General features: G+C 43.8%; 1 pseudogene; it reads right to left on the bottom strand.

The window, feature by feature from the left end:
• The window catches only part of LOC127572767 (contactin-associated protein-like 5), a 991,970-nt pseudogene that overhangs the window by 480,150 nt on the left and 485,259 nt on the right, over positions 1-26,561 (bottom strand).

The following is a 26,561-nucleotide window of genomic DNA, read 5'->3' as shown; positions in this document are numbered from 1 at the left end:
CAATATAGGATTCAAAGTTATAAGTGATATTGAGTTATTGATAAGTTATAACTGATAAGAATTTTTTGCATCTGTATTTTCTCGATAGACAGACACAAGAGTCGACAGAACTGAGGAAAAAGAGCGGTGAGATCATAGACCATATCCGATTACGGAAGAGGGGGTGCTTGCTGTCTTGAAGAGAATTAGGGTGGATAAATCCCCAGGGCCTGACAAGGTGTCCCCTCAGACCTTGTAGGAGACTAGTGCAGAAATTCCAGGGGTCCCAGCAGAGATATTTGGAACGTCCTTAGCCACGGGTGAGGTGCCGGAGGACTGGAGGATAGCTAATATTGTTCCATTGTTTAAGAAATGCTCTAAGAATAAGCCAAGAAATTATAGCCAGTGAGCCTGACATTAGTTGTGGGCAAGTTATTGGAAGGTATTCTGAGGGACAGGACATATAAGTATTTGGATAGACATGGCCTGATTAAGGATAATCAACATGGCTTTGTGCGTGGCAGATCATGTCTAACCAAACTTACAGAGTTGTTTGAGGAGGTTATCAGGAAGGTTGATCAAGAGAAGGGGATGGACATTGTCTACATGGACTTCAGCAAGGCCTTTGACAAAGTCCCACATGGGAGGCTGGTCCAGAAGGATAAGTCGCTTGGTATTCAGGATGAAGTCGTCAATTGGATTCAACGTTGGCTAAGCGGGAAAAACCAGAGTAGTGGACGAGAGAGGTCTGGAGGGGTATGGGCTGGGGGCAGGTAAATGGGACTAGCAGAATAATGTTTCCGCACAGACTAGAAGGGCCGAATGGCCTGTTTTCTGTGCTGTAGTTTTCTATGGTTCTATGGTAGATCGCTGTCCCTCTGATTGGAAGCCTGTGACTAGTGGTGTGCCGCAGGGATCAATGCTGGGCCCGTTGTTGTTTAACTTCTATATTAATGATTTAGATGATAATGTGGTAAACTGGATCAGCAAATTTGCAGATGTCACCAAGATCAGGGGCAGACTGGACAGCGAGGAAGGCTATCAAAGCTTGCAAAATGATCTGGACCAGCTGGGAAAATGGGCTGAAAAATGGCAGATGGAATTTAATGCAGACAAGTGTGAGGTGTTGCATTCTGGCAGGACAAACCAGGGTAGGACTTACGCAGTGAATGGCAGGGCTCTGAGATGTGCAGTAGAACAAAGGAACCTGGGAATACGGGTCCATAATTCCTTGAAAGTGGCATCACAGGTGGATAGGGTTGTAAAGAGAGCTTTTGGCACATTGGACTTTATAAATCAGGGCATTGAGTACGGGAGTTGGGATGCTATATTGAGGTTGTATAAGACATTGGTGAGGCCAAACTTGAGAGTATTGTGTGCAGTTCTGGTCATCTACCTACAGGAAAGATAATAATAAGCTTGAAAGAGTGCAGGGAAAATTTACAAGGATGTTGCTGGGACTTGAGGACCTGAGTTATAGGGAAAGGTTGAATAGGGTAGGACTCTATTCCCTGGAGTGCAGGAGAATCTTATAGAGGTTTACAAAATTATGAGGGGTATAGATAGGGTGAATGCATGCAGACTTTTTCCTCTCAGGTTGGGTGAAACTAGGACTAGAGGTCATAGGTTTAGAATGAAAGGTGAAATATTTAAGGGGAATCTGAGGGGGAACTATTTCACTCAGAGGGTGGTGCAAGTGTGGAACAAGCTGCCAATGGAAGTGATGGATGCAGGTTCAATTGTAACATTTAAGAGAAATCTGGATAGGCTCATGAATGAGAGAGGTACGAACGGCTTTGGTCTGGGTTCAGGTAGATTGGACTAGGCAGAAAAGCAGGTCGGCATGGACTTGATGGACTGAAGGGCCTGTTTCTATGCTGTAGTGCCCTACAACTCTATGACGGATGTGGCAAAATTCAGAACTTTGAGGTCCAACAGGTAGGTTCTTTCATTTTCTGGTGAGCTGGAAATATCCAAATAACTAACAGCTTTAACTTAGGAAAAAAAACAGAAAAGCACTTGACTTTTATGCTTGGCATCAAGTTACTAAAGATCACAAACCTATTCTTCAGTTCATAAGCAAGTTCAGGTTGCAACATGGACACTACAATCAAGAAAGCACATCAATGCCTCTACTTCCTCAGAGGTCAAAGGACATTTAGCATGTCCTTGATGACTCTTACAAATTTTTATAGATGCACCATAGAAAGCATCCAATCTGGATGCATCACAGCTTGGTATGGCAACCACTCTGCCCAAGACTGCAAGAAATTGCAGAGAGTTGTAATACGGAAGGAGAAGCAGGAAGATAAGGTAGTGCCCTTAATTAAGATTGAGATCAGGGCGATAGTGAGAGATGATATAAGGTCTAAGGAGCAGAATGTTGAGTCTATCTGGGTAGAGGTTAGGACTAGTAAAGGGAAAAATTCACTGGTGGGAGTTGTCCATAGGCCACTGAATAAATAACATTACAGTGGCACAGGCAATAAACCAAGAAATATTTGATGCATGTAAGAATGAAACAACAGTTGTCATGGGGGACTTTAACTTGCACATAGATTGGGCGAATCAAGTTGGTTGAGGCAGTCTTGAGGAGGACTTCATAGAATGCATCCGTGATAGCTTTCTTGAACAGCATGTTGTTGAACCTACAAGGGAAAATGCTATCTTAGATCTGGTCCGGTACAATGAGACAGGTAAAATTAATTATCTCATAGTTAGGGATTCTCATGCAAATGGAGAGTGCAATAGTTCGATCTAAGACCAGTGTATTATGCCTAAACAAGGGAGACTAAAACAGGATGAGGGAGGAACTGGCTAGCATAGACTGGGAACACAGACTATATGATGGGACAGTTGAGGAACAATGGAAGACTTTCAAAGAGTTTTTTCACGGTGCTCAACAAAAGTATATTCCAGTTAAAAGCAAGGACAGTAAGGGTGGGGAGAGCCAGCCTTGGATAACTAAGGAAATAAAAGAAGGCATTTGATAAAGGCTCATGTATACAAAGTCACCAAGACTACTGGGAAACTGGAAGATTGGGAAAACTTTAAAAAGCACTAAGCAAACAATAAGGAAAGGGAAGAAAACTATGAAAGTAAACTAGCACAAAATATAAGAACAGACAGTAAAAGCTTTTAAAATTATATAAAGTGGAAAAGGGTGGCTGAAGTGAATATATATCCCTTGGAAGATGAGAAGGGAGAACTAATATTGGGTAATGTGGAAATGGCCAATGCCTTCAATAACTATTTTGTGTCAGTCTTCACGGTGGAGGACATGTCTAACGTGCCAAATAGAAATGTTATGGATGGGATGGGAGGTGAGTACCTTGATACAATTGTTGTCACGAAAGAGGTAGTGATGAGCAAACTAGTGGGCCTAAAAGTAGACAAGTCTCCTGGTCCTGATGGGATGCAATCCAGGGTACTGAAAGCAATGGTTGAAGTTACAGTAGAAACACTTGTGAAAATTTACCAAAATTCTCTGGACTCTGGGCAGGTCCTGGCAGACTGGAAGACACCGTATGTCACGCCACTGTTTAAAAAAGGATGTAGGCAAAATGCAGGTAATTATAGACCAGTTAGCTTAACGTTTGTAGTCGGGAAAATGCTTGAAGCTATCATTAAGGAAGAAATAGCGAGACACCTGGATAGAAGTGGTTCCATCAGGCAGATGCAGCATGTATTCAGGAAGGGCAGGTCCTGTCTGACAAACTTATTGGAGTTCTTTGAGGATATAATGAGCACAGTGGATAGAGGGGAACAGGTGGAGATTGTATACTTGGATTTCCAGAAGGCATTCAATAGAGTGCTGCATAAAAGACTTATCCATAAGATATGGATGCATGGAGTTGGGGGTAATGTATTAGCATGGATAGAGGATTGGTTAACCAATAGAAGGCAGGGAGTTGGGATAAATGGGTGTTTCTCTGGTTGATAATCAGTGGTGAGAGGACTGCCGCAGGGGTCGGTGCTGGGCCCGCAACTATTCACGATACACATTAACGATTTGGAAGAGAGGACCGAGTGTAGAGTATCTAAGTTTGCTGATGACACTAAATTGAGTGGAAAAGCAAATTCTTCAGAGGATGCGCAGAGTCTGCAGAAAGATATCGATAGGGTGAATGAGTGGGCAAGGGTCTGGCAGATGGAGTACAATGTTGGTAAATGCGAGATCATCCACTTTAGAAGGAAAAATAGATCAGATTATTACTTAAATGGTGAAAAATTGCAGCATGCTGTTGTGCAGAGGAACTTGGGAGTGCTTGTGCATGAATCGCAAAAGGTTGATTTGCAGGTGCAACAGGTTATCAAGAAGGCAAATGGAGTGTTGGCCTTCATTGCTAGAGGGATTGAATTTAAGAGCAGAGAGGTTATGCTGCAACTGTACAGGGTACTGCTTAGGCCGCACCTGGAGTACTGTGTGCAGTTCTGGTCTCCTTACTTGAGGAAAGATGTGCTGGCTTTGGAGGCGGTGCAGAGGAGGTTCAGCAGGTTGATTCCAGAGATGAGGGGGTTAGCCTATGAGGAGAGATTGAGTCGCCTGGGACTATACACACTGGAATTCAGAAGAATGAGAGGGGATCTTGTTGAAACATATAAAATTATGAAAGGGATAGATAAAATAGAGGCAGGAAGGTTATTTCCGCTGGTAGGTGAGACTAGAACTAGAGGATATAGACTCAAGATTCGGGGAAATAGATTTAGGACGGAGATGAGGAGAAACTGCTTTTCCCAGAGATAAGTAAATCTCTGTAATTCTCTGCCCAGGGAAGCAGGAGAGGCTACCTCATTAAAAATATTTAAGACACAGATAGATTTTTGCATAGTAGGGGAATTATGGGGGAAAAGGCAGGTAGGTGGATCTGAGTCCATGGTTAGATCAGCCATGATCTCATTGAATGGTGGAGCAGGTTTGATGGGGCAGATGGCCCACTCCTGTTCCTATTTCTTATGTTCTTATGTGAATGCAGCCCAGTCCATCATGCAAACTAGCCTCCCCTCCACTGACACTGTGTACACTTCCTGCTGCCTTGGGAAAGCAGCCAGCATAATCAAGAACCCCTCCCACCCTGGTCATTCTCTCCTTCTCCCCTATCCCATTGGACAGAAGTTACAAAAGATTGAGAGCATGAACCACCAGACTCAAGGGCAGCTTCTATCCCACTGTTATCAAACTCTTGAATGGACCTCCCATGCACTAAGAGATGAACTCTTGAACTCTCAATCTCCCAATCTACATCATTGTAGCCCTTGCACTTTCTTTGTCTACCTGCCACTACCTCTGTAACTGTAACACTATATCCTGCATTCTGTTTCCCTTTGTACCACCTCGATGTAATTATACATGTAATGATCTGTCTGGATGAAATGCAAAACAAAAGCTTTACACTGTTTCTTAGTACATTCGACAATAATAAACCAATACCAATCTTGATGTAGTAAGATGCTAGGAAACAAATGTTGCCTGAGACAACAGTCCATTTAGAAGAGACAATAGGATCATAATATCATACATAATGGAAACAGGCCCTTCAGCCCACTGAGTCCATGGTAACTATCAAGCATCCGTTTGCACTAATTCCACTTTACTCTCCCCATATTCACAATTTCCCCCAGATCATCCCATTCACAAATATATTTAAAAGAACTCATCATGGTCCCTTCTGGAACAATACAAGAGTTCTGCTTATTCATCAGAATCAGTGTCAGTTTCTCTGATGAAAAGCAGGCTTCATTCGCACTAAATCAATTGTGACTGAGAATCACATTTATTTACAGTACAATGACCTTGTGCAAGACCTCAAGGTAAAAGTATTCTATGGATAGCAGTCACTTTCCATTTGTGTCAACGAGACAGGAAACTGATAGCTGCAGTTACGGAGAGGTTACCTGAGATTACGATCAAGAACCTTGAACCAAGGATTGACAAAGGCTGCTAACCCAGTACCCGAAAGTACCTGTCAATCAGCGGTGTCCTCAATCATTACATTTATGGCTGTGAAAGGTGGGTCATGTACCACAAGCAGAAGTGGAGATTGAATCGCTTAGAACATAGAACAGTACAGCACAGGAACAGGCCCTTCAGCCCACGTTGTTGTGCCGAACTTATTAAACTAGTAATTAAAAGCCTCTGAACAGGTCCCTTCTGCCTACACAATGTCCATATCCCTCTATTCTCTGCATATTCAAGTGCTTATCTCAGAGCCTCTTAAACTCCACTATCATATTTGTCTCAACCACCACCCCTGGCAGCGCATTCCAGGCACCCACCACTGTCTGTGTAAAAAACTTGCCCCACACATCTCCTTTGAAAGTAATTTTAAATGCATGCCCTCTAGTATTAGACATTTCAACCCTGGGAATAAGATACTGGCTGTCTACCCCATCTATGCCTCTCATAATCTTATAAACCTCTATTGGTGTCCTCTCAGCCTCCGACGCTCCAGAGAAAACAACCCAAATTTGTCTAACCACTCCTCATAGCACATGCCCTCTGATCCAGCAGCATCCTGGTAAACCTCTCCTGCATCCTCTCCAAAGTCTCCACATACATCCTACAATGGGGCGACCAGAACTGAATGCAATACTCCAGATGCGGCCTAGCCAGAGTTTTATAAAGCTGCAACATAACCTCATGATTCTCGAACTTACTACTTCAACTAATAAAGGCAAGCATGCCATCTGCCTTCTTTACTACCTTATCAGCTTGTACAGCCACTTTCATGGAGCTATGGACTTGGACCTCAAGATCCCTCTGTTAAAGATCCTGCCATTAACTGTGTACTGTCCCTTTAGATTTGCTCTTCCAAAGTGCAACACCTTACTCTTGGTTGAATTAAACTCCATCTGGCATTTTTCTGCCCATATCTGCAACTGATCTGAATCCCACTGTATCCTGTGGCAATCTTCTACACTATCCACAATGCCACCAATCTTTGTATCGTCTGCCAACTTGATAACCCACCCATCCACATTTTCATCAAAGTCATTTATATATATATCCAAAACAGCCGAGGCCCCAGTACAGATTCGTGTGGAACACCACAAGTCAATAATTACCGTTGTAGTCCATGTTTCGACTTTTGATGTCTCAGAAAAATGCTTGGATTCACTTGGGATCAATGGATCAACAATACTGAGATCCTTGACAGAAGGGGTGATGCTATATGCTTGCAGGCTTCATAGATGGAAGACATGGAGTGTGTGCCTCAAGATCACCCATCTGAGTCTGTGTTCTATGGCCAACTCATGAACAGACTATGACGCAGAGGAAGGTTGGAACTCCGATGCAGTGCCAAGACTAAGCAAGGGCTCAAGAAATTCAGCATCCCTGAACAATAGAGGGAAACCTACCAAAAGACACTAAGTTAGAGAGGACAGGCCAGTGTGGACACCACAAAGCCCTACCAGAGGTCCCAGGCCTGAGGCTCATAGGAATCCATTTCAATGAATTAACTGAAGGGAACAAATGCCATATATCCAAGTTTGATAATGGGTACAAAACTAGGTGGGATAGTGAGTATATAAAGAGGAGGAAGATAGAAGGAGGCTTCAGGGAAACATGAGCAAGCCAGGTGTACAGGCCAGAACATGGCAGGTGGAATTTCATATGGAACATTTTCAGAGCACAGGATAGAAAAGTAAACAGGAGACACAAGAGACTGCAGATGCTGGAATCAGACGCAAAGAACAAGCTGCTGGAGGAACTCAATGGATCAGGCAGCACCTGTGGAGGGAAAGGAATGGTTCACGTTTTCAGGTTGAGGCCCCGCATCAGGATTGAGATCGAAGAGGAAGGGTGGCCAGTATAAAAGGGAGGGGTGAGGCAGGGGCTGGTAGGTGATAGGTGGACCTAGCTAGACTGAGGGATGATGGACAGAAGGAGTTGGGTGGGGGAGAGGTGGAGTTGGAAGAGAGAGGCTGGGCGTGATAAGTATAGAAAGTACAGCAAGTATAATCAAATGGTGACAAATTGAGAAATACTGATGTTCAAAGGGACCAGGGTGTACTTGCACACATCACTGCAAGCTGATATTGCAGGTGAAGCAAGCAACCAGGAAGGGAAAGGGTCAGTTGACTTTTATTATATGAGATTTTGAGTGCAGAAGTCTTACCAAGATCATACAGGGCCATGGTGAGTCCACAACTGGAATACTGTGCACAGTTTAGGTCTCTTTTCCTAAAAGAGAACATAGTGGCATTGAGGGAATATAATGAAGAGTCACTAAACTAGTTGCAGTGATGGTGTACTTGCCATGTGGGGAAGAGGCTGAGTAAACTAGACCTGTATTTGCTGGTGTTTAGGAGAATGAGAAATGAACTCGCTGAAACATATAAAATTCTTACCAGAGCTTGGTGGAGAGGACGCAGGAAGTTTCCTCTGGTTGAAGTATCTACAACTGGTGATCACAGGTTCACACTATAAAGGGTAGGCCATTTAGGACTGAAGTGAGGAAAAATGTCTTCACTCTGAGCGGTGGTGAATCTTCGGAATTATCTTTGGAGGGATGTGGAGGTTCAGTGATTGGGCTCATTCAAAAGAGAGATCAATAGATTTGGGGAAATCAAGGAAATCAATGGATTTGTGGTATATTTGGAGTATAAGATCAGCCATGACAGAAAAGGTTCGATGGGCTGGATGGCCTACTCCTGCTCTTATTTCTTATGTTAACTCCATCTAGTGCATACATCTGTAGCTAATGGGGAGCTTTGCCACTCAAACATCAGCCTCTGTCCCCACACCACTGACAAACACCAATCTCAAGCAGCAGTGAAAGGAGTTTGTCCAGTCTCCTTTCAGGGACAAAATGTTAGGTGACCTTGTTCTGACAGATCTTGTATCGCTTGTCACATCTGAAGCAGAAGGTTGTTTGCATCATTTCATGCACGACAGATCCGCTAATGTTCATCCAAACAAGAAAGACTACTTCTTTCTAACTTGAATCTGTATATTGTTGGCTATAGGCCAGCTGGAAATATTCTTGTTTCTTTATGAAAAGGCTCCGAGCTCTCTTCAGAAACTCGAGTACAAAAAAATCCAGCTGTCACTCCAGTGCTGAAATACATACATAGCTGTTGTTTGGATGAGATGCACCTTCTGCTGTGGCTCTGTTGCTCTGCTCAATATTTATCCTTAGCATTTTCTAAGACAGGTTATCTAGTCATTGTCACATTGTTATTTTTGGGAACTTGCGAAACATTTGATGGTGCACATCCAGTTCCCACAAATAGCAACGAGACATCACTGCAGGAGTTCATCAGGGCAGGGTCCTAGACCCAAACTATCTTGTTGTCTCAGTGACCTTCCTTTCATCAGAGGGTCAGAAGTGGCTTGTTCACTGATGACAACACAATGTTCAATTTCATTTATGACTTCTCAGCAAGATAAAGTGGTTTATTCCTGCATCCTGACAAGACTAGGGCATGGATTGAAAAAGAGCAAGTAACATTCACGCTGCAAAAGTACCGGGCAATGACGATCTCCAACCAATGATAATCTAACTATCGAGAGGAACAACACCTCATATTCCGCCTGTGTCGTCTGTAACCCAATGGCATGAATATTGAGTTTTCCAATTTCAGGTAACCCTCCCCTCTGTTTTATCCACCTTCCACCCCCCATTTTCCCCCACTCTCCCTGTCCTTCTAAACCTCCACAGGTCCATTTTCGTCCCCTTTCCCTCATACACCCACAACCCACCTTCATCCCCCTCCACCTCCGCTCCCATCCACCCACTACACACACACACTTCACCCACAAGTGTCTCCCCCCTCCCCCTCCATCTGCCATTCACCTCTCCTCTAATTATCACCTCCTCTACTTTAATGCACAGGTAGCCCTTTGTGTTCCTGCTCATCTCCTTCCAGCCGCTGTCTCCAACCTTCACCCTCCCCTCCCCCCACCCTGCTCCATCTTGAGAAACAAAGGTCTGCAGACGCTGGAACCTAGATGAAAAACACAATGATGCTGGAGGAACTCAGCAGGCCAGGCAGCATCTGTGGCGAAAAGCAGGCGGTCAACGTTTTGGATCAGGACCCTTCTTCAGGACTGAAGATAGGAAAAGGGGAAGCCCAATATATAGGAGGGAAAAGTAGAGCAGTGATAGGTGGACAAAAGAGGGGAGGCGGGGTGGGCACAAGGTGGCGATAGGTAGATGCAGGTAAGAGATAGTGATAGGCAGGTGTGGGGGAGGAGGGGAGATGGGTCATGGGTAAGAAGAGAGAGGGAAAAAAGGACTAGGAAAGGGAAGAAGAGAAGAAGCATGGTGTGGGTGGGGGCTGTGTGGGGAAGGGGGGTGGGGATTACCTAAAGTGAGAGAATTCAATGTTCATGCCATGAGGCTGCAGGGTTCCAAGACGGAAAATGAGGTGCTGTTCCTCCAGCGTGCGCTTGGAATTCTCCTGGCAGTGGAGGAGGCCGAGGACTGACATATCAGTGATAGTGTGGGAGGGGGAGTTGAAGTGACTGGCAATGGGCTGATGCAGGTTGCGGTTATGGACAGAGCGCAGGTGTTCTGTGAAATGGTCACCTAGTCTGCGTTTGGTCTCACCAATGTAGAGGAGGCCACACTTGGAGCACCGAATGCAGTAGATGATATTGAGGGAGGTGCAGGTGAATCTCTGTCTCACCTGAAGGGACTGTTCGGGTCCCTGGATGGAGGTGATGGAGGTGGTGCAGGGACAGGTGTTGCACCTATGGTGGGGGCAGTGGAAAGTTCCCGGGGTGGGAGCGGGATGGGTGGGGGGTGGGGTGGGAAGCAGTGTATGAGGGAGTCACGGAGAGAGTGGTCCCTGCGAAAGGCAGAAAGGCGTGAGGAAGGGAAGGTGTGCTTGGTGGCTCGGTGGTGGGGTCCCGTTGGAGATGGCAGAAGTGGTGGAGAATGATGTGTTGGATATGTAGGCTGGTGGGATGAAATGAAAGGGGGACCCTTTGGGTCTGGGAAAGCCGCATCTGCTCCCATGATGAGGCTTTCCACTCCAGGACATCTGAGATATCCAACTTCTTTTCTAAACGGGTCCTCCCCCAACTGTGGTCGAGAGAGCTCGCACCCACATCTCTGCCATCTCCTGTACTTCTTCTCTCACCCCCACCCTTCCCAGATCCAACAGGGATAGGGTCCCCCTTGTCCTCGCATTTCATCCCACCAGCCTACATATCCAATACGTGATTCGCCTCCATCTATGATTCACCTGCCACTGTCTCCCAACTCCACCCCTCGCTCCCCTCCCTTAACTCACACCACCTGCCTTACACCTCTCCTCAGTCCACCAATCACCTCAGACTCCTTCCTCATCACTCCTCCTCTTTATACTGGCTATCTTGCCTCTCCGCGCACAGTCCTGATGCAGGGTTTCAACCAAAAACCCATCGACAATTCCTTTCCTCCCACAGACGCTGCTCAACTGGCTGAGTTCCTCCAGCAGATTGTGTGTTGCTATAATCTAACTACCTACAGCTGATGTCCAATGACATCACTATCACCAAGTCTCCAACCAACGTCATCCTGGAAGCCACCAGAGTTCATGGAGTTATACAGCACGGAAACAGGCCCTTCAGCCAAACCAGTCCTTGCTGACCCATTTGCCAGAGTTCACCCACAACCTTCTAAACTTTTCCACCATGTACCTGTCCAACTGTCTTTTAATGACCAGAACTCAACTGGACCAACCACAGAAACACCATGGCTACAAGAACAGGTGAGAGATGGGATATTCTGCAGTGAGTGACTCAGCTATTGACATCCCGAAAGCTCTTCCACCATCCACAAGTGCTGTCAGTAGTGTGACTGAATACTATCCACTCTGTTACGGATTAGGTTGCTATTTGGTGAATGTCCCTTTAAGACATAGTACAGTAGTGTGTGTGTGTGTGTGTGTGTGTGTGTGAGTGGCGTCATTACGACAACAACAGGAGATAACGACGTGCTGACGTTTTGGCAGTCAGAAGAGAGAGAGAGGAAGGGAGAGACACTGCCTGGTCTCTGTATCGATAGATGACAAACAAGAACTGTGTCCGTCACTACAATCCACGTATAGATCTTTGGAATAATCCAGTGGAGTCCACTTTGTTGTTAACCTGTAGAAGGAAACAGGTATTTCTGTAGATGGCCACGTCTTGAATGCAGATACTTCGGAACAAAGCAATGGAGATCATCAGTGACTGAGGTGTCGTATGGGTTCCATCATGGAACATTTGGATTTTGTAATTTCTCTCTGTTCTCCCTCTACATTTTCTCTTCAGTCAACGGTGGTTTCGCAAAAGCCTTTGCTCAAGTTTCACCTTATGGCTTGCTGAACTGAACTTTGAGAACTATTCCTGGACTTGGAGTTTGGGAATTTGCCACACACACACTTCGAATTTAGTTTTTGGGGTTAATGTTTAATAACTAACATTTTTATTTTTCTTATTATCATAAGTAGTTATTAATAAAATAGTTTCTACCGCTTATACATTACTCAGTGTGTTTATTTTGTTGCTGGTACATAACATCTCTGATGGATGAGTATAGCTCCAACTACTCTCAGGAAGCTCAACACTATCCATGACAAAGCCTCATCTGGAGAGGCACCCTTTCAACCACCCTAAACATTAATTCTCTCCACCAGTGGCAAACAGTGTATACCATCTGCTGCACACTTACCCAGGCTACTGAAACACACCTCCCAAATTTCTACAAGCAAGAAGGACAAGGACAAAAGACAGATAGGAACACCACTACCTGCTGGTTCCCCTCCAACCCACACACCATCCTGATTTGGATATATATTGCCAGTTCTTCATTGTGGCTGAGTCTAACCCCTGAAGCTACTCATCACCAGCACTGTGGGAGCACCTTCAACAGAAGGACGGAAGGGGTTCAAGAAGGTGGCTCACCACCATCTTTTCAATGGCAATTAGGGAGTGGCCAGTCCTTACAAGTGGCACAACCCTTCGAACATATTTCATTAGCTGTAAAGCACTTTGAGATCTTCTGAAAAGGATATGCATGGCACCAAATAAACCAACTTATGCTGGCAACAGTCAACAGGTATGAAAAGAGAAGCAGAGTTCATGTTTCAGGTTGAAGACCCTTTGACACAACTGGGAAACTGGGAAAAGAAGTTGGTTGAAAGTTGTGGAGAGAGCGGATGGTGGAGGAATGGATACAAGAAAGGGAATACCTCAGGGTTGCCAGTGTGGTTCTACTGTTTACGGAGCCATCTGGTTGATAGATTATTAATGGAAGTGACAGAGAGGGAAATGAGACAAAGGGAGATGTAAAGGCTGTGAAATGCAGGTCAGAACTGCTCCTGAGACCTGAGACCAAAAAAAAAGAACACAAGAAATGTTCAGCAGATCAGGCAGTGTCTGCAAAGAGAGGAAATTGAATTAATATTATAGGTGGATAACCTTAAAGCAGAAAGTGTCCGTTCTGATAATAAACAGGAAAAGCAATTTATCTGAAATTGTTCAATTCACTGTTGAGTTCAGAAGGCTGCAATGTATCCAGACAGAAGAAGAAAGACAGTTCTTCAAGCTTACATTGGGCCTTGCTGGAACCTTGCATCATCTGCATTGAGTCTGTGAAGTTCTTTACTACTCATTGCCTACTACTGACAACCCCTTTGATAATACTGAATTTATTTATTGCTTTGGCATAAATAGAGTAGGCAGCTGGTACCTTTTTCCCAAAGTCGAAATATCTAATACTAGAGGCTATGCATTTTAGGTGAGAGGGGGAAAGTTCATAGGACATGTGCAGGGCAACTTTTTTACATAGAATGGTGGGGGCCTGGAATTTTCTGCCAGGGGTCGTGGTGGAGGCAGATACAATAGAGATGATTAAGGGGCTCTTAAATTGATATTGTTTTTGGTATTGATTTAAAACAAGTTTTTCACTGTACCTCGGTACAAGTGACAATAATAAACCAATACCAATAGCAATTTAAGAGCCCCTTAATCATCTCTGTTGTATCTGCGTCCATCACAACCTCTGACAGCACATTGCAGGCCCCCACCACTCTGTGTAAAAGACTTGTCCTGCAAATCTCCACGAATGTGCACAGAATGGAAGGACATATGTCAGTGATAATAAAAAGTAGGATATGGACCTTGTGTAGGCAGAGGGGACTAGCTTAGTTATGCTTTTAATAATTAGTGTAATTAGTTTGGCGCAACATTGTGGTCTGAAGGGGCTGTTCCTGTACGTGCTGTCTATGTTCTATGACATTATGCATGGATTAGATTTACACCCAGTGATGAAGGACCGACAATACGTTCCAAAGTCGGTATGACGTGTGCGTGGTCGTGTTCCAATGCACCGGCTGTCCTTGTCCTCCTTGGTGGTAGAGGGCATGGGCTTGGGCGGTGTTGTTGAACCAGTCTTGGCAAGCAACTGCAGTGTATTTTGTCGCTGGTATACACTGCTACCACCATGCACTGGTGGAGGGGCTGACCGGTGAATGGAGTACCAATCCACCGGGCAGCTTTGTCCTGGATGGTGCTGAGCTTATTAAGAGCTTTATACTAATGGAGACACAAGACACTGTGACTCCCTTTGTTCTACTCTCTCAGTTCTGATGAATGGTCACAGACCCCAAACATTTGCTGTTTTATTTTCCATAGGTGGTGCCTGACTTGCTGAGTTTTTCCAGCATTTTTTTTTATCATTGTTTCATATTTCCAGAATTTGATGATTTTTTAAAAATTATTTTCAGAATAAGGACTCATTCATCCACCAATGAAAATTGGCTCTTTTGTTTATATGTCTCAGAAATGTCTTGAATCACATCATCTGCAATGAATGATATTGACATCCACTGTCAGTTGTCATGAATGTAAATAGCTCCCATTCCAAGCATAGTAAGATCAAACAAGGCATGGGAGACTCTTGTTTAACAGACCATATTTTTGATGCATTTAGTTGAGGAAGGATTGGAGTATGGGAAAGAAATCCTTCTGCTTTATATTAACTGGTATCACTGAGTGCTTAATAACACCCAGTCCAATAAAAAGCAAAACCTTACTTGAACTGAATTCAGAAATTGTGGGTTATTATTTCCTGCATGGTGGGTCTATGCTTGGAGCCATTAATGTGAAGCAACAAACAAGCTACTGGAGGAACTGATGAAGGGTCTCGGCCCGAAACATCGACTGTTTATTTCCCTCCATGGCTGCTGCCTGACCTGCTGAGTTCCTCCAGCACTTCTTGTATATTGCCGGAGGACCTCAGCATGTCGAGCAGCATCTGTGGGAGGAAAAGGATTGTCAACGTTTTGGGTCAAGACCCTGATGAAGAGTTTTAACCTGAAACGTCAACAATTCCTTTCCTCCCACAGATGCTGCTGAACCTGCTGAGTTCCTCCACCAACACACAAAATGCTGGAGGAACCCAGCAGGCTGGGCAGCATCTGTAGAGGGAAATGGACAGTCAACGTTTCAGGTCGAGACCCTTCATCTGGGCTGAAATGTAGAGGAGAGGTAGCCAGTATAAAGAGGTGGAGGGAAAGAGTGGAGCAAGAGCTGGCGGGTGATAGGTGGAGACACAAGAGATTCTGCAGATGCTGGAATCTGGAGCAATACACACAAAAAGTGCTGGAGGAACTCAGCAGGTCAGGCAGCATCCAGAGAGAAGGGCCTCGACCCGAAATGTCGAGTGTTCATTTCTCTCCGTAGATGCTGCCTGACCTCCAGTAGTTCCTCCAGCACTTTTTGTGTGTGTTGCATGTGATAGAAGGATCCAGGTCAGGGAGTTGATAGGCAGATGGGGGAGTGGGAGAGTGGGAATGGGGTGCCAGCGACCCGGGTTCAATTCTGGTCCCCGTGTCTGTGTGGGTTTCTTCCGGGTGCTCCGGTTTCCTCCCACATTCCAAAGACACACGGGTTAGGAAGTTGTGGGCATGTTATGTTGGTGCCGGAAGCGTGGCGACACTTGCGGGCTGCCCCCAGAACACTCTACGTAAAAGATGCATTTCACTGTCTGTTTCGATGTACATGTGACTAATAAAGATATCTGATTTTATAAGCTGGGAGTTGATAGGTGGGAGTGAGCTCCTCCAGCAGGTTGTTTGTTGGAACAAAGGGAGTGTCTGTAATAGAGCAAATCAAAATGGCTTAATGGGGATAGTTACCAGCACTTTAATCTACAAAGACTTTGTAATTAGTTGTTGATGCTAATGTGTGGGACTTGCCCAGCAAGTTAGACTTATCCATGCAGGATAAGAAAAAGAAATGAAAATGAAAAATGCTGAAAAAATAGTTAAGCAAGTCCGGCAGTGTCTTAGCTTTTTTCCTCGCATCTTCTGTCTAATTCTGAAGTTGCTTCTGAATTCTAAAGGCTAGAAAATAGCACCAACAGCACAGCCACCTCCTTTATTCCGTGAGACACCTGCTGTGGTCCATTTCTAAAGCACGCCATTTTCTCCATTCTCTCACCAGCCCTGGCAGGGTTTTACAATGATCCCTGTGAAATGTCTCAAATTAAAGATGTGACAAACTGCATGTGTATCTCTTTGAAGCTCAAAGCAACAGGAACCAGATTAAAACCAGATAATTCAGTCAACGAATTGAAATAGGATAAATCTATGAAAAAAAATCCATGCATAGTGCCAAAGCAATAAATAAATTCAATATTATCAAAGAGTTTGTCAGTAACTGGGACCAGCAGAGGGGAGCTTTCCCATCTCAACGTAAACTGTGAAAGGATCAAACAGTCAGCAAGCATCTTCTTTAATGAACAGATATTTAAGCTAAATTTGAACTGGATGTGTTCAAAAATCTGTTCGAATTGGGCAAGAAGGAGAAAATCTCTTGAGTAATATATCTTTTTATTATCAGTCAGGGCATTGAATAGAGAAATTGGAAGGCTATGTTGTGATTGTACAAGACGTTGGTGAGAACACGCTTGGAGTGTTGTCTTCAGTTTTGGTCACCGTGTTATAGGAAGGAAGTGATTAAACTGGAAAGCATGCACAACAGATTTACGAGGATGTTGCCAAGACACTAGGGACTGAGTTATAGGAAGAGATTGGACATGCTGGGCCTTTACATCTTGGAGAGTAGGAGACTGAGGTTTGATCTCATAGAGGTATATAAAATCATGAGGGGCATAGAGCAGTCTCTTTTCCAGGGTTGGGGAATCAAAAACCAGCGGACATAGTTTTGAGATGCAAGGAGGGATGAGCAATAAATGCTGACATTCAAAGATTGAGGAACAGCTTCTTCCCCTCCGCCATCAGATTTCTGAACCGTCCATGAACCCATGATCTCTACCTCATTATTCCTTTTTTTTGGACTATTTATTTACCTTTGTAACATAGTGATTTTATATCTCTGCATTGCACTGCTACCGCAAAACAACAAATTTCATGTCCCATAAGTCAGTGATAATAAACCTGATTCTGATTCTGAAAGGTTTAATGAAAACTTGAGAGGCAATTTTTTTACATGGCAGGTGGTAGATATACAGTATAGAGCAAGCTGCCAGAGGAAGTGGTTGAGGCAGGTAGATTAGATGCATTTGTGGACAGGTATATGGATGACAAGAGTTCAGAGAGATATGGGCCAAGCGCTGGGAAATGGGATTAGCTTGAACATTCACCTTGGTCAGCATGGACACATATGGGCCAAAGGACCTTTTTCCATGCTGTACAACTCTATGATCCTATTCATTCACAGATTGATTGGCAATGCCAGCATTTATTGTTTATCCCTACTTGCGCTGAAATTGAGAAACTGTTAAAGGTCAACCACTCTGGTTGGTCTGAAGTCACACGTAGGCCAGGCTGGGTATGAATTCCTCCCCTGAAGGATTAGTGAACAACAGTTACCTTGCAGAACTGCATCTTGTTCTGGTAGCCACATTACAGGAAAGATGTTGCCAAGACTGGAAAATCTTAGTTCTGAGGAAAAACTGGATAGACTGTGGTTGGTTTCTTTCAAACAAGAGGAAGCTGAAGTGAGGCTTAAGTGTGGTGTTTTATGAGATGCCTGGATTGAGTAAACTAGAAGGGTCTATTTCTCTTGGAAGAGAGGTTAAAAACTAGGAGCATGAAAATAATTGGTCGAAAGATTAGAAGTAAGATGATGTAAACATTTTTCATCCAGAGGATGGTGGGGGTGTGGAATTCATTGCTCAGGAGGATGGCAGAAGCTGAAACAAATATTAGAGAGTCATAGATTTAAAGGTTAACATGTCATGGAAACAGAGGCTTTGTCCCAACGGGCCTATTTACACTCATCTGATATTAATTCAATGTTATTCCGTTGACCACTCTAGGTCCTACGACTCACTTACAAACCAGGGAGAATTTACAGTGGCCAATTGAGCTAGCAACCCACATGTCATTTGGATGCAGGAGAAAGCAGGAGCACCCAGAAGAAACCCACACAGTCATAGGGAGATCATGCAAACTCCACACAGACAGCTCCTGAAGTCAGGATCGAACCTGGTCACTGGAGGCAGCAACCCTACCAGTGGTGCATCTGTGCCACTCACAACCTTCAGGGTGACAGACCAAGTGCTGTAATGAAGTACTGCAGGAACACATGTCGATTGCTGCCACCGGCTTGGATGACTATCCCCTCTACTGAAAGTAATGGACCTGTGAACATAGTTTGGAACCTCTAAGGCCTTCTTTGGATGAGTAGGGTGTACAGAACTGAAGTACTATAGTTCTCTAGTTCTCTAGAGAGACTGCAACAAGAAGACCAAGGGGATATTTAATCAAGCTGTACGCAGGCCGGGAAAATGGCTGATTTCCCTCTGTAGGGTTCATAATGAGATTTAAGATGATAAGATAAGATATCTTTATTAGTCACATGTACATCAAAACACACAGTGAAATGCACCTTCTGCATTGAGTGCTCTGGGGGCTGCCCGCAAGTGTCGCCATGCTTCCGGTGCCAACATAGCATGCCCACAACTTCCTAACCTGTACGTCTTCGTAAAGTGGGAGGAAACCGGAGCCCCTAGAGGAAACCCACGCAGACACAGGGAGATCGTACAAACTCCTTACAGACAGTGGCCGGAATTGAACCCGGGTCACTGGCGCTGTAAAGCGTTACACTAACCGCCACACTACTGTGCCTGTAATTGGAGGAGAGCTGACAAAATATTCTTCCTTCACACAAAGAATGGTACCTGGGTGAACAAGTGATGTCCCTTACATGTCAACATGGAGCTAGGGCTTTACTCTTTGGAGAAAAGGAGGATGAGAGGAGACATGATAGAGGTGTACAAAATATTGAGAGGAATAGATAGAGTGGACAGCCAGCACCCCTTTCCTAGGGCACCAGTGCTCAATACAACAGGACATGGCTTTAAAGTAATGGGTGGGAAGTTCAAGGGAAATATCAGAGAGTGGTTGGGGCATGGAATGAGCTGCCTGGGGCGATGGTGGAGGCAAATACATTGGTCAAGTTCAAAAGATTACTAGATAAGCATATGGAGGAATTTAAATACGTGGGAGGAAGGGGTTAGATAGTCTTAGGTGAGGTTTAAAGGTCAGCACAACATTGTGGGCCAAAGGGCCTGTATTGTGCTGTACTGTTCTATGTTTCTATGTTTTTTAACATGAATACTGACCAGGAGATGGGAAGTGGGATCGGTTTAAATTGAGTTTCCATTGACTGGCATGACATGATGGGCCAGATCTGTACCATGGACATTTATGCTTTTAACAACAAGAATACTGCAAGAATCTAAAGCAAGAATGGAAAGGAAAGACTGTGTTCAAGGAGAGAATAAAAAGTCATGTGTGTGTCCTATTCTATTAACCTCTCAGTTAGCATGCTGCTGTCAGGATGCCTGATGTGAATAAAGAGTATAGGAAGATCACAAGAGATTTGACATGTTGGTCTTCCAAATGATTCAGATTCTCCCGCAGACTGTAGCTAACGAGTTGAGGAACACAATAAGAATGCCAGATGCTTGCAAAGGCTGACCTGCTGAAAGAAGGTATTCTTCAACCCACTGAACTGTTCATTAGAATGAACAACATTACCATTAGGGTTCACTTTTGTCCTCTTTTTCAGCAGCTGCCTGAGATTTTAAACAGATAAATCACGGCTTATGTTAATGCGTTGCTAATGACCAAGTCCACCCTGACCTCAAGAGTAGACAACTTGCCACCTGTTCCCCGATACTGCACTGATGAAATGCATATATTCAGCAAGCGCTTCCCTGATTCATCTTAATTGACCTCTTCTGACTCAACCTGACACTTCCCTTTGATTTAAGTGTTACTTGATTTTAAGTCAAACTTTACCTCAGTTTAAATGGAAGTAAATGGAGAAAAATGCTATGGGTGGAGGAGTCTCTGTCTCTCCCAAACCCAGTCTCATCCCCACTCCAGCCTCTTCCATCTACATGTTTGATAAAGCCTAGGCTTGGTATGGCAACTGCTCTGCCCAGGACCGCAAGAAACTGCAGAGAGTTGTGGACACAGCCCAGCCTGTCACGGAAACCAACCTCCCCTCCATGGACTCTGTTTATACCTCTAGCTGCCTTGGTGAAGCAGCCAGCATAATCAAAGACCCCACCCACTCAGGTCATTCTCTCTTCTCTCTTCTTCCATCAGGCAGAAGATACAGGAGTCTGAGGGCACGTACCACCAGGCTCAAGGACAGCTTCTATCCCACAGTGATAAGACTACTGAACGGTTCCCTTAGACGTTGAGATGGACTCTTGGCCTCACAATCTATCTTGTTGTGACCTTGCACCTTATTGTCTACCTGCAATGCACTTCCCTGTAGCTGTTACACTTTACTCTGAACTCTTGTTATTGTTTTTTCTTTACCTGTACTACTTCAATGCACTCTGTACTAACTCAATGTATCTGCACCGTGTTATAAATTGACCTGTATGAATGGTGTGCAAGACAAGTTTTTCACTGTACCTTGATACAAGTGACAATAATAAACCAATACCAGTACTCTGCTATGCTGGAAGTGTTCTGCTGTCAGTTTTGCTACAGAGATATACAGTGGGATATAGGTCAGTTGCAGATATGGGCGGAGAAATGGCAGATGGTGTTCAATCCGGCCGTGAGACGTGCTACACTTTGGGAGATCAAATGTAAAGGGATAGGACATAATTAGTGGCAGGACCCCTGACAGCATTGATGTACTGAGGGATCTTGGGCTCCAAGTACATAGCCCTTGAAAGTGGCTGCACAGGTTGATAGGGTGGTAAAGAAGGCTCACGGCATGCTTGCCTCTATTAGTCAAGGCACTGAGTTCAAGAGTCAGGAAGTTATGTTGTAGCTTTATAAAGCTCTTGGTTAGGCTGCATCTGGAGTATTGCATTCGATTCTGGTCACCCCATTATAGGAAAGATGTGGAGGCTTTGGAGAGGATGCAGAAGAGGTTTGCCAGGATGCTGCTTGGATGTGCTATGAGAGGTTGGACAAACTTGGGTTGTTTTCTCTGAAGCAGCGGAGGCTGAGGGGAGACTTGATAAATGTCTATAAGATTATGAGGGGCATAGATAGAGTAGACAGCCGATATCTTTCTCCCAGAGTCGAAATTTCTAATACTAGAGGGCATGCATTGAAGGTGAGAGGGGTTAAGTACAAAGGAGATGTGCGAGATGTTACATAGGATGGAATTTTCTGGTTCTGAGAATGATTGGATAGGTTGCGTCTGTTTTCCAGAGGAGGTACTTGATAGAGATATACAAAACTATGACAGGCATAGATAGAATAGATGGTAAGAAACATTTACCCATGGCAGAGGTTTCATAGGTTTAAGGTGAGGAGCAAGAAGTTTAGGGGGTTACTGAGGAAGAATTATTTTCTCCCAGAAGGTGTTTTGAATCTGGAATGCACTTCCTGGGGGTGGCAGAGGCAGAGCCTCTCACCACATTTAAGAAGCATCTGGACAAGCATTCAAATCGCCAAGGTATAAGAAAGCCATAGACCAAGTGTTAGTAAATGTGATTGGATTAGTTCGGTGTACTTGATGATGGCATAGAGATGGTATTGGTATTGGTTTATTATTGTCACTTGTACCGAGGTACAGTGAAAAACTTGTCTTGCATATCGATTGTACAGGTCAATTCGTTACACAGTGCCGTTACATTGAGTTAGTTGGTCAGAAAATCGATGCTTCAGTAGATTTTCAGAGGATTCTCCCGGCAGAGACATGACAGGAAAGGAGCAATATCCATAAAAAATTCCAATGGCCTTAGTTGATGAATTTCAGAAAATCTGGTCACACCTTTATAAATCCATGGGCATTTTAGCCTTAATGAGAATCTGAATGAAAGTGTGTATATAACATTAAATGTGGCACTGGAAGGAGGTATCTCTTGGTTAGAATTGGATGAGTTCACAGTATTGGACTTGGATTGATTCAACTGGTCAAATGTAACAAACATTCTTCTGATTATCTACATGTGACAAAATAACAAATCTTCTTCATCAAAGCAATATTTATGGAGATACAAGAGACTGCAGAAGCTGGAATCTGGAGCAAAAACACGACCTGCTGGATGAACTCAGCAGATCAGGCAGCATCTGTGGAGATCTCAACCCAAAATGTCGAATGTCCATTTCCCTCCACAGATGCTGCCTGACCGGCTGAGTTCCTCCAGCAGCTTGTTTTTTGCTCAAGGCAATGTTTGTATTTTTTTAATGTGAAAGTTTGTGGGAAATGGAGGTGTTTATTATCAGGAAGCTCTTAAAAAACATTAATCAGAGGTGAAAGAATCAGGAAGGTAATGTAAAATCTGCAGAAATTCCACTGTGAACAGAGTCATTGGTCAGAAGCAACTTCCAAACTCATTACATACACTAAATAGTCTAAAACCATAAGCATACCTCCCCAGAACAGTGAGATATGACAGCATTTTGGTTGTTACTGGACTAGTATTCGGTGACCTGGTTCACTGAACTGAGTTGTAGGTTTAAATTCCACTTTGGCAGATGGGGAATTTTAAAGCAAGTAATGAACTAAATTGTTTGCTTCAGTAATGGTGACCATAAAACCGCTGAATATCCGTAAAAACCTTTCTGGCTTTCTAATGAGCTTTGGGGAAGGAAATATGCCATCCTTACCTGGTCTGACCAACATACAACTCCAAAGCCATGAATGTGGATGATCTGATATTGAGACACAAGAGACTGCAAGGGATGGAATCTGAAGCTAAAAGTTGGGGGTGTGAAGAGAAATTGCTGATGTTTTGGGCTTCGACCCAAAATGTCGACAAGTTCTCTCCCACCCCCACCATCCACCCCCACCCCCCACCCCCCACAGATGCTGCTCGACCTACAGTTCCTCCAGCAGTTTGTTTTTTGATCTGAATTAGTCTTGCCAGGGTCTGAGTTTATGGTCAATCAGGGACAGAGAATAAATTCTGGTTTTGATAGAATGAATCACTATAAAGAATAGTGGAGCTGGCAGTACTGAATTGGCAGAGAATTCAAGTCAGTCTCATCTAGTTCCATTTTTCATCAATGGAGAAAGGTTCAAGCATTATGACCTGCCACCATATTACACGTTCAGTGTAAATGTCTGAGAACAAATTTCTAGCCCAAAGGTTTTAATTATTCATAATTAAATATTAATAATTACAAGCTTCAACTCACTGAGTGCTACACCATCTGAGGTGTTGCCTTTGAGATGAGAAGTTAGATTGAGGCTCTATCTAGCCTTATGAAGAAGAACAGGGGTTGTTTTTTCCTTTTTTTTTCTCTTGCTGTCTCTCCCTCTCCTTCTCTCTCTTAAAACATGTATGATTCTTGTATGATCCAATGCTCAGGATTGAAAGAGGCTGCAGAGGATTGTACACTCAGCCAGCTCCATCATGGCACAACCCTTCCCACCATCGAGGACATCTTCAAGGGGAGGCGGTGCCTCAAGAAGGTGGCATTCATCATTAGGGACCCTCACCATCCAGGACATGCCCTCTTCACATTACTACCATCGGGGAGGAGGTACAGGAGCCTGACGACCCACACTCAACATTGTAGGAACAGCTTCTTCCCCTCTGCCATCAGATTTGTGAACAGTCCATCAACCCATGAACTCTGCCTCATTATTGCTCTTTTGTACTATTTATTTATTTTTGTAAATTTATAGTAATTTTTATATCTTTATGTCTTGCACTGTACTGCTGCCACAAAACAACACATTTCACGACATATGTCAGTGATAATAAACCTGATTCTGATTCTGAAGTCACAGAAGAGTAGGCATCAAGATGTTCCCTCCAGTGGGAGAATCTCGAATGAGGTGACATAGTGACAAGATTAGGGTGGTCATTTAAAACTAATGTGTGTAGGAACAACTTCTTGCAGTGGTTGGTGAATTTCTTCTCTGCCACAGAAAGTTGTAGAAACAAGATCATTGAGGATATTTAAAAAGGAGGCATTATATTTTGAAAGATCAGGGAACTGAGGGCTATGAGAAACTGGCACAAGAGAAGATGAGGCCTGGAGCAGATCAACCCTGATCACATTGAATGGTGGGGCAAGCTGGAGAGATCGAGTGGCCTCCTCCTGCTCCTATTTTCTGATGTTCTAATGCCCTGGATTTACTCCTCAACCAACATCAGCAAAACTGATCAGCTGAATTTTACTGCAGGGCTAATTGTAATATACAGTAGCTGCTTTATATCCACATTTCAAAAGTACTCGATTGACAGACCAACAAGTTTTAACAGTGCCTCAAGGTCATGTAATTATGACCTTAAGCGTGTCACACTTGTCACACTTTCATTCAATTCATTTCATTGAATTCAAATCTTTCAGCTGGTCCTATTTTGTTATGAAGAGATGGTTTTCAACATTATGAAATAATATGTAAAATTTAGAATGGATGAGCTTAAGGTAAAATAATTCAAAGAGCAAGTCTCTAGTAGGAGAAATTGGCAGGGAAGACCTATAAAAACTAACAATATCAAAGTGATCAAGAGGAACATCTTATGCAGGAGTCACGAGAGATGGGTGAGGGTGAGATCATTTGTACAGGAACAAGTTAATTGTGCTAACTGGTCTTCAACAAATTTTCAATTAAGGAATCCATTATTATGTGAGACGGTTAGCTGAGGCAATCCTTCACAGTTATCTTTCTTTCTAACATCTTACCACAATGTGTATCTGAGGCTTGTGTCGCTTAGCCAGATCAATAATATTCACTCCGTTGTAATAGAGATTTTCAATACAGCCATGGAAGTTCTTTCTCAGAGTTGTCATCGACTTGCCTGGAATTGGAATCCCTCCGATGCTCAGCTGTAAGGGAAAGACAGACAAAAACAGGCACACACATAATTACGCTGATTAAGATATTGGCTGACAATACAAAGAAGTAGTAACAACCCATCCACAACTAAAAAGGAAGTAGTTGATAAGTTAATGTGTCAGCAATTTCAGGGAATGACTTTGCCTGTGCCCCTGATCATGAAAAAGAGAGGCAACAGAAGGTACAACTGAAAGAGTCAAACACTCAAGACGTTGGCTTAGACATGATAATATAATTTAATTTATGAATGTCTCGGACTGGAAATTCTGAAATGTGCGATCAAACTAGAATTCCTGGAATGAAAACAGGAAACGGTAGAAAGGTTCCTGATATAAAATTGTAGGTTAGCAGTTTCAGGAGGGATATGAAATTACAGTATAACGCACAATCAAGGACATAGCTACAAAGTTGGAGGCAATCATTTAAAATGTCTTTCAGAGTCACAGAGTACTATAGAACAGAAACAGATCCTTCGGCCCATCTAGTCCATGCCAACCTGATCTTCCATCTACCTGCACCTGGACCATATCCTTCCAAACCCCTCCCATCCATGTACCTATCCAAACCTCTCTTAAATGTTACAATTGAACCTACATCTGTCACTTCCGCTGGCAGCTCGTTCCACACTCGCACCACCCTCTGAGTGAAGTAGTTTCCCCTCAGGTTCCCCTTAAATATTTCACCTTTCACTCCAAACATATAACCTCTAGTTCTAGCCTCACCCAACCTGAGGGGAAAAAACCTGCATGCATTCACCCTATCTATACTCCTCATAATTTTGTATACCTCGAGAAGACCTCCCCTCATTCTCCTGCGCTCCAGGGAATAAAGTCCTAACCTATTCAACCTTTCCCTATAACTCAGGTCCTGGCAACATCCTTATAAGTTTTCTCTGCACTCTTTCAAGCTTATTGATATCTTTCCTGTAGGCAGGTGACCAGAACTACACACAATACTCTCAAGTTGGCCTCACCAATGTCTTGTACAAGTTCAACACAACATCCCAACTCCTGAACTCCATGCCCTGATTTATGAAGGCCAGAGTGCCAAAAGCTCTCTTTACAACCCTATTTACCTGTGACACCACTTCCAAGGAATTATGGATCTGTATTCCCAGGTCCCTTTGTTCTACCGCACACCTCAGAACTCTACCATTCACTGTGTAAGTCTTACCCTGGTTTGTCCTCCCAAAGTGCCACACCTCACACTTGTCTGCATTAAATTCCATCTTCCATATTTCAGCCCATTTTCCGAGCTGGTCAAAATCACGCTGTCAGCTTTGATAACCTCCCTCGCTGTCCATTTCGCCCCAATCTTGGTGCCATACACAAATTTGCTGATCCAGTTTACCACA

The sequence above is a fragment of the Pristis pectinata genome, chromosome 1 (assembly GCF_009764475.1).
Source record: "Pristis pectinata isolate sPriPec2 chromosome 1, sPriPec2.1.pri, whole genome shotgun sequence".
Taxonomy (NCBI): Eukaryota; Metazoa; Chordata; class Chondrichthyes; order Rhinopristiformes; family Pristidae; genus Pristis; species Pristis pectinata.
Note: the sequence above shows the minus strand (reverse complement) of the source record. Positions and strands in the feature narration are given on the sequence as shown.